Below are 12,480 nucleotides of genomic sequence, written 5' to 3'. Positions count from 1 at the left end.
ATAACACATGATCTCCAGATATTGCAACACGTGGTCGGCTCACAGCGGTGGGCTTTGCTTGCTTATACAGTGTCTGTTCAGGCAAACAGAGGGTGTTTTTACTGAACCACGGCCCAATGAACTCAATGGCCCCAATCCCCCCTCCTCTCTGCAGAGCACTGCAGTGTGTGAGAGCCCTGCTGCATGACAGAATGAAAGCTTTTTCATCATTTCTTTATTGCTCGCAGATGAGCTGCAGCTAAATGTGGCTATCTGGCAGGCAATCAAAAAGATCACTCTATATGAAATTCAAGTGTCAATTGGATCAATTAGTATGTCTGGCTTCATAAAACGAAATACAAAAAACAAGCCAATCTGAACCCATCGTTTATCGATATAAAACTGACAGGTTTGTTATTTCAAACTGTAAAAAAAAGCTTTTTTTGGTGCTTTCCATTAGCATTCCATTTCAGCTCAGTGGCAAGAACCCACAGAAGTTTGACATTATAAATCGGCCATCTTTGCATATGGGCAATTCGTTGAACTGTAATGAACTGTAAATACCATGTGATTGATGACATGAAAGGCAGTTCATTTTAATCTCCATTTCATGCATTTAAGAGGGCATTAAAAAAGTCAGGCACTGACTATAAAATAGCATAAATTGCTTGCAAAACATTGAATATTGTTTTTTTAGGATGCACAACTTGTGATTGGCCTTCAATAGGGAAAGATATTAGGGGCTTAAAGCTGCTGTAGGTAACTTTTGTAAAAAAAATATTTTACATATTTGTTAAAACTGTCATTATGTCCTGACAGTAGAATATGAGACAGATAATCTGTGAAAAAATCAAGCTCCTCTGGCTCCTCCCAGTGGTCCTATTGCCATTTGCAGAAATACACCGCTCCCGGTCAGAAACAACCAATCAGAGCCAGGAGGAATGTCTTAGCAGTGTCAATCACGCTCGTGTATGCGCTGATCACACCCCACTCTTGTACAGCGCGAACCGTCGTTCAAACTCAAGATTGATTGAGATCAAGGTGCTGCAGCTGTGCTAATGGTGGAGAAACAACCTAAACTGCCAATTTCTCGAGTGCCACCTGCTCATAAAACCAAGAGGTAAAAGGAAAAAGACCGATGACGATAAACAAGCGAAAAAGAAAGAATTAGACAGAGCCCATTGACTCTGTGTCAAAAGTCTAGCCGCATAACATGTAGAAAAAATGTCACGCACTGTGCTAAGCAACAATTGAAACCTGCTGATTCACTGGCTTGTCATGTTGCTGAAATAATGTACTAGCAAACCTTATCTAGTATTACATATCGCTAGAATAATTACTTACATACTGTAACGTTAGTAAAGCCCGACCGATATATCGGCGAGCCGGTATTATCGGCCGATATTAGGCATTTTCATAACTATCGGTATCGGCATTTAAAATGGCCGATAAATTAATATTTCAAAAAATGCGGCTGCGGTGATTCATGTAAGGGTGGCGCTGCCAATAAAGCACCTAAGAAGTGTCACAAAGAACTGGCAAAAGCAATTATATGAATACATCAAATATAGCAAGGAGACATTTTAATTGTTTATTAATAACAAGTGTTTTCAGTCATTGTGGGCTGCAAAGATGAAGTTGACGATGCAGACTAGCGATCTTTGAACGTGCCAGAGAGAAATGCACATTTCATACGGATTATATAAGCAGAGAGCAGTCTGTCGTTTTGAATTGATCTGTTTAAAAGTAGACATTTCAATATAGATATTTCTCAGGTCTATCTCAGGTCTTCTGTTCGAGGTCTCTGTGAAAGTTTTAAAGCACTTTAGTGCCGCTTTCAGTGCGGTCATGTCCATAACATTGTTTTTTCCTCATAAATGCAAACTCGAAAAATAAAATGAATATTTTATTTCTGTTGAGAGCCAACACTTCTTCATCCGGTGGGTAGTAGCCTATTACTTTTGATTTGCGCCGTGTAATTCACAGAATTGATTTCTCTGCTACCAGCCTCTGTCAGGTATTGTGTGAGCTTGTGACTATTGCAAGCGTAGGCCTACAGCTGAGAAGTCCTGATTATATTGTCTGCTATATTTATTTCTTATTCATTAAATCCAGGCAATTGATTGATGAAAAATTGACAGTAAACTGATGCCTCGTTCTGCTTTGTAACGGGCGCTTTCTCGCGTCTATGGTAAACAGCTGTTGCGACGTGAGCAATAACGGCCGCGTCCGGTGTAGACAGTGTTAAAGCTCATTCTGCCTATAACGCTACGCTACAACATCAAGCAATATTCCAATCATTTCTATAATTATAACACTTTATATAGGGCAATTTTGCATTAAGAGTGTAGTTTCATGGTACATTTTGCTTAAGTATTTAAAATATATTAAAAGTACTGTACATATGTAATTAAAAACGTTTTCGTCATGATATTATTAATTTTACTTTAGTAAAAAGATCTGAGTTGTTTCTCCACTGGTAGAGATTAGAGGAATTAAGAATAAAAATAGAAGATAATAAGGTTTTGTTAGTGACACTTTTGATCGATTTATTGAAGTTGTTTTAATATAGCGTGACTAAATTAAAAGACAAAGTCGTTAGTGAAGATTATGCAACAGTATTTAGATAATAATATAATATAACATGCAATGCAAACTAGTTTGGTTACAGCTCAAATGTATCATTCTCATTCTATCATTCCCCCTGCCTCCATTACATATCTGTCACACAAGTGTTTGATCACCACATTTGAGTGATCATTGCGAAACGTTTATATATTTATTCTGTTTAAATACTATGTATTCTATATACAGTACCCATCAAAAGTTTGTACACATCAATAGGAAACTGTGTCCAAACTTTTGACTGGTACTGTACTATAATACACATAAATAATATTGCTACTGTACACAAATAATATCAGCCGATATATTAGTATCAGGCTTTTTTTTTATCCGTATCGGCCCACAAAAATCCATTTCGGTCAGGCTCTAAACGTTAGTTACCGTTATATTAACGTTATCTTACTTGCCATTTATAACTTATAGAAAGAGTGCAACGTTATAAAGATACATGTATTGCAAAATGCATAATGATTTGAGGACCAAGTTTGTAGTCAAAGTATGGGCAGGCCATAGTCAATGTAAAGCATATTGTTGATGTTTCGTCCCTATTAGTGAATGTGCCATAACCGTTTATAATCCGCCGTCATCGGTGGCCCTGCTTACTAGCCTGCGCGTTCACGGCAGGCTCCGCTGTGGGGGAGGAGCTGTGGAGGGGGGCGGTAGCGCAGCAGAGAGCAAGGGGGTGGGATCTGTAAGTCGTGCTTGTTCAAATTTTCAGGCTAAGTCAAAGTTTTCTCAAACTCCCTACTGCAGCTTTAACAAGGGCTATACAGCAAAATCTTGACTCCTTGTTCAATATTTATCTGAATATTTAAACATTTGTACTGAAATGGTTTAAAAGCAGCATTGCAGCCATTGCTGCCAAATACAAGCAAACTAAAAGCAAAACTAGTTCCATTGTTTTACAGTCATGCACCGAAAAAAAAATTCTGGGCCGAAACGGAAACAGAAAATTCAGGATGCCCTTGGCCAAAAACCAAAATGATTTTTTTATACTTATTTTAAATTATATAGTTTTGTATAATTGCATTAATATGAGTTTAATTAATTTAATTAATTCACTTAAATTACAATTTTCAGAAATAAAAAAAGTGTATTTGTTAGCCTAATCAATTAATGAAACAAAATGTATTTAATAACACACAAAAAACAGTATACAAAAAATATACAAAAATAAACAAAATAAAATTGAACATGAGGCAGTTTTTATATAAACTTTTTTAATAATAGAATCATGTATGCAACGGATCGCAGTGGATTCATGATCCGTATGGACCAAGCCCCACACATCGGCATGCATGTGATTCGCGGATTTAATTGCTTGCTAAATTTAACCATTATAGAGTGAAAGCTTATCATTTGCACATGTTTTATCTTGCCAATTTACACATTCAGGTGATTTTGAACCATTCAAGTGCAAGAAGAGGCGATAGAGAACTCTGTACCCATGCGCTGTTATCTGTGTGCACAACTCAGGCATGTGATTGGCTAAGGACAAAAAAGCAGGAAAATATACAGGAAAAGCAGGAAAAGATGTACCCCAGTGATTTCCATAGTATATTTTTCCCTATGGAAGTCAATGGGGACCAGCAACTGTCTGTTTACCCAGATTCTTCAAAATATCTTCTTTTGTGTTCAGCACAAGAAATAAATTAATACAGGTTTGGAACAACATTACAGTGAATAAATAATGACAATTTTTATTTTTGGGTCAATTATCCCTTTAAGGACAAGCAGCTGCATGTTTATTATTGGGGCTACTGTCTCTTTAAGAGCTGTACGCGATGCGTCTAATATACACTCGCATTTGACGAGCAGATTTCTCTCAGTTTTCTCGGTTTGCTTTAAGTTTAAACATAACCAACTTTCCTTATGTAAACCTTGTGTGTATTTGAGAGTATTAGCGAAATAAGACTCGAAAGATAACTTAGTCCAGTAACCAGACGCTGTTAGACAGGCTGTTTAAAGAGTGTGAAAACACCAAATTGATTCTCGTTTTGCGTCTCCTTGTGCTTGAACGGACACACACACACAAAACTATGTTAAAATACCAGTCATCAGTTATTTTTTCTAGCCAACTAACAAGATTTGGACATATATGCTGTCACGCCATATTAAAGAGTGCCAAAACATTTATCCTTTGAATTCATCCATTACATTTTTTTGATTATATATATATATATATATATATATATATATATATATATATATATATATATATATATATATACACACATACACACACACACTGACCTAAAGGATTATTAGGAACACCTGTTCAATTTCTCAATGCAATTATCTAATCAACCAATCACATGGCAGTTGCTTCAATGCATTTAGGGGTGTGGTCCTGGTCAAGACAATCTCCTGAACTCCAAACTGAATGTCAGAATGGGAAAGAAAGATAATTTAAGCAATTTTGAGCGTGGCATGGTTGTTGGTGCCGGACGGGCCGGTCTGAGTATTTCAGGATCTGCTCAGTTACTGGGATTTTCACACACAACCATTTCTAGGGTTTACAAAGAATGGCGTGAAAAGGGAAAAACATCCGGTATGCGGCAGTCCTGTGGGCGAAAATGCCTTGTTGATGCTAGAGGTCAGAGGAGAATGGGCCGACTGATTCAAGCTGATAGAAGAGCAGCTTTGACTGAAATAACCACTCGTTAGAAACAAGGTATGCAGCAAAGCATTTGTGAAGCCACAACACGCACAACCTTGAGGCGGATGGGCTACAACAGCAGAAAACCCCACCGGATACCACTCATCTCCACTACAAATAGGAAAAAGAGGCTACAATTTGCAAGAGCTCACCAAAATTGGACAGTTGAAGACTGGAAAAATGTTGCCTGGTCTGATGAGTCTCGATTTCTGTTGAGACATTTAGATGGTATAGTCATAATTTGGCGTAAACAGAATGAGAACATGGATCCATCATGCCTTGATACCACTGTGCAGGCTGCAGGTGCTGGTGTAATGGTGTGGGGGATGTTTTCTTGGCACACTTTAGGCCCCTTAGTGCCAATTGGGCATCGTTTAAATGCCACGGCCTAACTTAGCATTGTTTCTGACCATGTCCATCCCGTTATGGCCACCATGGCCACCATCCTCTGATGGCTCCAGCAGGATAATGCACCATGTCACAAAGCTCGAATCATTTCAAATTGGTTTCTTGAACATAACAATGAGTTCACTGTACTAAAATGGCCCCCAGTCACCAGATCTCAACCCAATAGAGCATCTTTGGGATGTGGTGGAACGGGAGCTTCATGCCTTGGATGTGCATCCAACAAATCTCCATCAACTGCAAGATGCTAACCTATCAATATGGTCCAACATTTCTAAAGAATGCTTTCAGCACCTTGTTGAATCAATGCCACGTAGAATTAAGGTAGTTCTGAAGGCGAAAGGGGGTCAAACAGTATTAGTATGGTGTTCCTAATAATCCTTTAGGTGAGTGTGTGTGTGTATATATATATATATATATATATATATATTAGGGGTGTCCGTGGTTAACCGATTAACCGTTAAAAATTGCGTAACCGAGTGAAACATTTTGCTCGGTTAAGTGGCGTCAATGGCGTGCATTGAATTTAGTTGTAATACATTTTTGCACCGCCAGAGCGCTCCCAGACATTTGAATTGTCCACAAGAAGTTCACTTTTCATAATTTTAAGGCCGTAAATAGGCTTTCATTTCTCAAATAGTGTAATGTCTTAATTTTAGTTTGAATAGGTCTTAAATTAAGGAAAGACGAGGTGTATTCACCTTGCTGAGGGGGATGTGATCAAAGCCTGGAGTGGAGCGAAAGCACGTTCCTCTCTCCACTCTAGCATTCTGTAATCACTTCGCTAACAGTCCACTCCTGGTTTTCAATTCCCGCTCACAGAAAAAAACAAACATGTAAAAAGACCGCTTACAAGTAAACATTTTTTTAATAGTTGGTTGGGATGAGTAGCCTAACTGAGTAGCCTATTTAATTGGAATATCAAATAGGTTGTGCGATTATTTAAAAAAATCTCCATCTCCATGTTTTCGGTGCTGACGCGTTCATGTAATGTAGCCTGGGTTGCGCTGCCAATAACCTAAAAGCTGTCAAAAAGAACAGGCAAAAGTAATGATTATGAATATGTCAAATATAGCAAGGAGACATTTTAATTGTTTGCAGGCTCACTCAGCTGGAAAGATGAAGTTGACAATGCTGATTCGCGATCTTCGCAGTGACCTCGCCAGAGAGAAATGCACTTTTCATACGGATTACATAAGCAGAGAGCAGTCTGTTTTCTTTCGTTTTGAATTGTGTTTAAAAGTAGACATTTCAATATAGATTTATTTCTCAGGTCTGTGAGACAAGTAGGCTACCTTATAGCCTACGCTGAGTTTCGGAATTCGTTTATGAGATGAGCTCCAGTTCACGCGCCGGCGGCTCTGTATTATCTAATGTCTGCTATATTTACTTCTTATTTCCAGGTAATTGGTTGATGAAACATTGATTAAAATTAAGATACAATTAATACAAAACGAAATTCACTTTAAAGAAAGGCTTTGTGCATTCTGTTTGAGGTCTCTGTGAAAGTTTTAGTGCCGCTTCCAGAACTGCCACGTCCCATTGTTTGTTCCATATAAATGCGAACACGAAAAATAAAATAAAATGACTATTTTATGTTCTGGGGAGAACTGGCCCTTCTTCATTCGGCAGTAGTACTTTTGGTTTGTGCAGTGTAATTCACAGAATTAGGTAGCCTAAAACAATATTTTGCCACCTAAGAGTTAAAGATGTTTTGTGCAGTTATTAAAGGTGTTAAAAATGAACTACCCCTTTCTCGTGTGTCTCTGTCTCGAGGTTGCGGCGCGTAGACTATGTTTAACCGAGTATTAACCGCTAAGGGCCTCGGTTAACGGTTAATGAAAAACTTGAAAACGTGCAGCCCTAATATATATATATATATATATTTTAAGGGTGTCACGATTTCGATTTTAAATCGAAATCGATCAAAATTAATTCACAGTCTCAAAAACTGAAATAAAAAATGGAATCGTCGATGCTGCCACGCCCCCATGTCGCGCCCGTGATGGAAAGTTCGGATCATTTTACTGACTCTATTGTTCAATCTCGTTCATCAAAATTAACTAATCTTTTTTCTAGTCATTTCAGGGGCTTTAAATGTTATACTTTTAACAGGCAAATTCCCCGAACACATCCAACTACGCAAACTTGATCATATTCTGAATTAAGAAATCATTATATTGCAGTCAAAAATAATTTACAGGGAACACACTCCCAACGCAATAGAGTGCGGCGCGGGACTATATTTGATGGCGGAGTGCGAGCGCGGGCGGTAATGCCATTAATAATTACTTGACATTCCGAGTCTTTTGTTCATTTGTCGCGTGAAAGAGGCAATTTAGGATAGTTCATGAACGACTCATCACGGCGCGGAGAAAAAAAAAAACACATGTTGAAAGGCTGTGACTCCTCTAACTTAGATTCTGTGCCCGAGCCCGAACTTGGCCCGACCCATCTATAGACGTGCACTCACTCTGTGTGTGCGGGAGAGTAAAACGATTCGCGGGACTCTCGCAAACTAGAAATATTTATGAATAAAACATAAGAACTAATACATTTTTATTTATCTCAGGGTATCTGCACACTTTCTAAAGTCAAATTTAAGGCTTTTTAAGACCTTTTTAAGACCTGAAGAAATCAAAATTAATACCTTACATTAGGGGTGCGCAAATTGACAAAAATTTGTCTCAATATTTTCTAAGTTTTGTTGATAATTAGATGATATTTTACTGATTGTATTTGTGTACTGGTACCATGGCTGGTTTAGGCCTGTTGTTGACAGCTGACTCACGAAGATATTCATATTTTTCATATTCTATGCAGTGGTCAGGTCACAGCAGTGAAAGAAATAAACAATTTTTATTTTTTGCAACCTTAAATTGAGTTCCAGGGGCATTTTCACCCATATATTGACTTTTTTTTTACTTGGAGGTATGCATCACCTTTTATGTCAAATTCTAACATTCAAATTAAATTATATTAGAATAATAACAATACCACTGTTACCAGTTAAATTAAATCATTAAATCAAAATCCATCTTTGCAGTGCAGAGGAGACACAGAAGCAGCATCAGAACTGGCATTAATATATTTACACTCCATTTACAATTTCTAATTTCAAATTACGATTTCTAATTGTAACATTTTAATTACAGGGTACTCTAAATGTGAAACTAAATCTGCCAGTAGGCGGCGGCAAATCACTGTCTCTGGGAGTCATTCATTCAACTGATTTGTTCAAACGGCTGATTCATTCAGGAACTGCAAGTGATTGTTCATTGAATCGTTAAAATTATTCAGTCAAAACGCGGATTTCAGTCAAGAAATCATCGCTGTCTTTTGCATTGAGACTCTGCTACGGTTTCATTTTGAAATTCTCGTCAGCGAAATAAAGAGAAAACAAACAATATTGACATTATTGTTTATAAAATGTAACTCACAATGTTAATTTAACTGTTATATAAAATAAATATCATATTTGCTATTGTGCACGGGAAAACAGCCCTCTTACTGATGTAATATTGTATGATAACAACATATGATAAAATACAAAAACTTTATACGTCTATTAGGGAACATACCTATAACTGCACTGACACATTACGCAGTGAAAGCACACATGAGAAACAATGCGATGTCAGCTCGCAGTGCGCCCTCGTACATAGTTAACGTTAAAGTAAAACAATGTTTACAATATCATAACAGACAATACACATCGCACACCACTACACATATAAAGAATGAACTTACAATTGAACTGAAATTAACCAGCTTTCTTCTCCTCTCCTGCTGTTTCGCATGCAGGAGACGGACGTAATGCTGGCGCGAATGTGACGCGAACAAGCAAATCCACAAAGAACGAATAATAAATAAAAAAGTACGCTATTAGATAGTTTTAATTTGGAAAACATTTAGATATGTCTAAGTCAAATTGCCATCGAAAATTTAAGACCTTTCATAAGTAAAAATAAGACTAAGACTTTTTAGGGCCTTACATTTTTAAAATGTAATTTAAGGCTTTTTAAGGACCCGCGGACACCCTGTATCTGTTGCAGAAAGACACAAAGAAATTTCTGAACAAATAGGCTGTTCCCAGAGTGCTGTATCAAGGCACCTCAGTGGGAAGTCTGTGGGAAGGAAAAAGTGTGGCAAAAAACGCTGCACAACGAGAAGAGGTGACCGGACCCTGAGGAAGATTGTGGAGAAGGACCGATTCCAGACCTTGGGGGACCTGCGGAAGCAGTGGACTGAGTCTGGAGTAGAAACATCCAGAGCCACCGTGCACAGGCGTGTGCAGGAAATGGGCTACAGGTGCCGCATTCCCCAGGTCAAGCCACTTTTGAACCAGAAACAGCGGCAGAAGCGCCTGACCTGGGCTACAGAGAAGCAGCACTGGACTGTTGCTCAGTGGTCCAAAGTACTTTTTTCGGATGAAAGCAAATTTTGCATGTCATTCGGAAATCAAGGTGCCAGAGTCTGGAGGAAGACTGTGGAGAAGGAAATGCCAAAATGCCTGAAGTCCAGTGTCAAGTACCCACAGTCAGTGATGGTCTGGGGTGCCATGTCAGCTGCTGGTGTTAGTGCACTGTGTTTTATCAAGGGCAGGGTCAATGCAGCTAGCTATCAGGAGATTTTGGAGCACTTCATGCTTCCATCTGCTGAAAAGCTTTATGGAGATGAAGATTTCATTTTTCAGCACGACCTGGCACCTGCTCACAGTGCCAAAACCACTGGTAAATGGTTTACTGACCATGGTATTACTGTGCTCAATTGGCCTGCCAACTCTCCTGACCTGAACCCCATAGAGAATCTGTGGGATATTGTGAAGAGAAAGTTGAGAGACGCAAGACCCAACACTGGATGAGCTTAAGGCCGCTATCGAAGCATCCTGGGCCTCCATAACACCTCAGCAGTGCCACAGGCTGATTGCCTCCATGCCAAGCCGCATTGAAGCAGTCAATTCTGCAAAAGGATTCCTGACCAAGTATTGACTATTGAGAAAAACACTTATTTTATTGGTCGGATGAAATATGCTAATTTTCTGAGACAGGAATTTTGGGTTTTCATGAGCTGTATGCCAAAATCATCAGTATTAAAACAATAAAAGACCTGAAATATTTCAGTTGGTGTGCAATGAATGTAAAATATATGAAAGTTTAATTTTTATCATTACAATATGGAAAATAATGAACTTTATCACAATATGCTAATTTTTTGAGAAGGACCTGTATATATATATATATATAAATATATATATATGAGATTTAAGAATTAATATCAGTATCGATTAAAAATCGGGGAATCGTCATAGTCAACCAATCCCTGGAGTCCACACAGCTGACACGTTCAACTGTTTTAGTTTATCCACATTGTGTGGCTTTAACTAATTGTAACTGTTTCGGTAATTTTCAATCCTACATAACCATTTCGGCCCTAAAAACCTAATGCCTGGTTCACACTACAGGAGTTTTAAAATCCTAACCGATATTGAAATCTGGTTGCAGCACACACTTAAGGAGAATCTTTGCAGATCTTCTTCCCTCAAATCTTAAACATGCTCACACTACAAGATTTGAAAATCGCAGCGCATCACACACTACACAATGTTATTAAGATTATCGTGCCAGAGGAAGCGCCTTGATATGATTCCACCATGATCATGTGATCTCATGCAACAGATCGGAAGCAGAAAAGTGGGTGTAAACTAAATATCTGTCCTTCATATCAAGTCATATTCATGAAAAGGTTGCCTTGACCAAGGAAAGCAAAATCTTTAAAAAAAAAAAAAATCACCCTTTTAACATTTAAGGATATTTCTATGAATGGCGTCAGCTCTGGTCAATACAATAAATCAATGCCATTGATCTCTATCATGAGGTGATGCATCAGCTTCAGCGTTACCCATGCGTCAGATTGCTGCTCAGCTGAGTCTTATTAAGTGGAGCTTTCATTTTTTTAAAATTAAATATTAAAATAATTAACAGCTTGTTTCATTACATCTTAGAATGAATCCGATTTTTTTTACATTTTCGTTGAATGAACAATGACTCACTCAAAGGCAGTGCCTTGTCGCCACCTAGTGTCGTAACAGTGTAACTGGACTGAGTGACAGCCTGTCTATAACACGCAGAGACGAGCAATGACGATACTGGTGAAATATCAGCAGAAAGCCTCTCGTTAGGTGAAATTCGAGGATCGGGACTAACTGTTATATAACAATGATCTAACAAACTTATTGTCAGGTTTATGTTCTGTTATTATATTATGTGGACCCTTATTTTGACATCTTCTGTTTAGGCCTACTCCACTTTTTTTAGTTTCGGGTTCATTACTGAATATGTACTAGTCCTCGTGCCTGCTGACAACAGCGTAACACTTATTTATTTAGCAATACATAAATAAATTAAGATAATACTGCATATCACGCTGTTGAGTCACTCAAAATTACCTCAATGGAAATTCCTTCACCACAGCCCTACTTGTTTCTTATTGGCTATTGTGACAGTACTGACGTAATCACAATCTTGATCATCCCGATAAATATCAAACATGTTTGATATGATCGGGGCGAGCCCGATTTGTGTGAGAGCAGATCGGGAGGTGCAAGATTCGATCTGTGAACGCCTCACATTACCAGATAATCTGCGCCGAACATCGGAACCGATCGAGGTCCTCAACAAGATATTTTCTCCGATTCTCGGGAGGAGGAAATCGGGCATAAATCGGCCTAAAACTCCTGTAGTGTGAGCCAGGCTTAAAATAACTGTTTTGTCCACTGCAATTTCAGTGCATTCCTAGTTTCACAGAAATAA

General features: G+C 38.3%; 1 protein-coding gene across 4 annotated transcripts in view; it reads right to left on the bottom strand.

Annotated features, from left to right (window-relative positions):
- kdm6a (lysine (K)-specific demethylase 6A) overlaps positions 1–12,480 on the bottom strand; it is a 73,096-nt gene that overhangs the window by 33,747 nt on the left and 26,869 nt on the right. The window lies entirely within an intron of this gene.

This window comes from Siphateles boraxobius, unplaced genomic scaffold, assembly GCF_051911475.1.
Source record: "Siphateles boraxobius isolate OS27281-9 unplaced genomic scaffold, OSU_SipBor_1 7, whole genome shotgun sequence".
NCBI classification, from domain to species: Eukaryota; Metazoa; Chordata; class Actinopteri; order Cypriniformes; family Leuciscidae; genus Siphateles; species Siphateles boraxobius.
The sequence above is the reverse complement of the archived record's forward strand: the minus strand, read 5'-3'. Positions and strand labels throughout refer to the sequence as shown.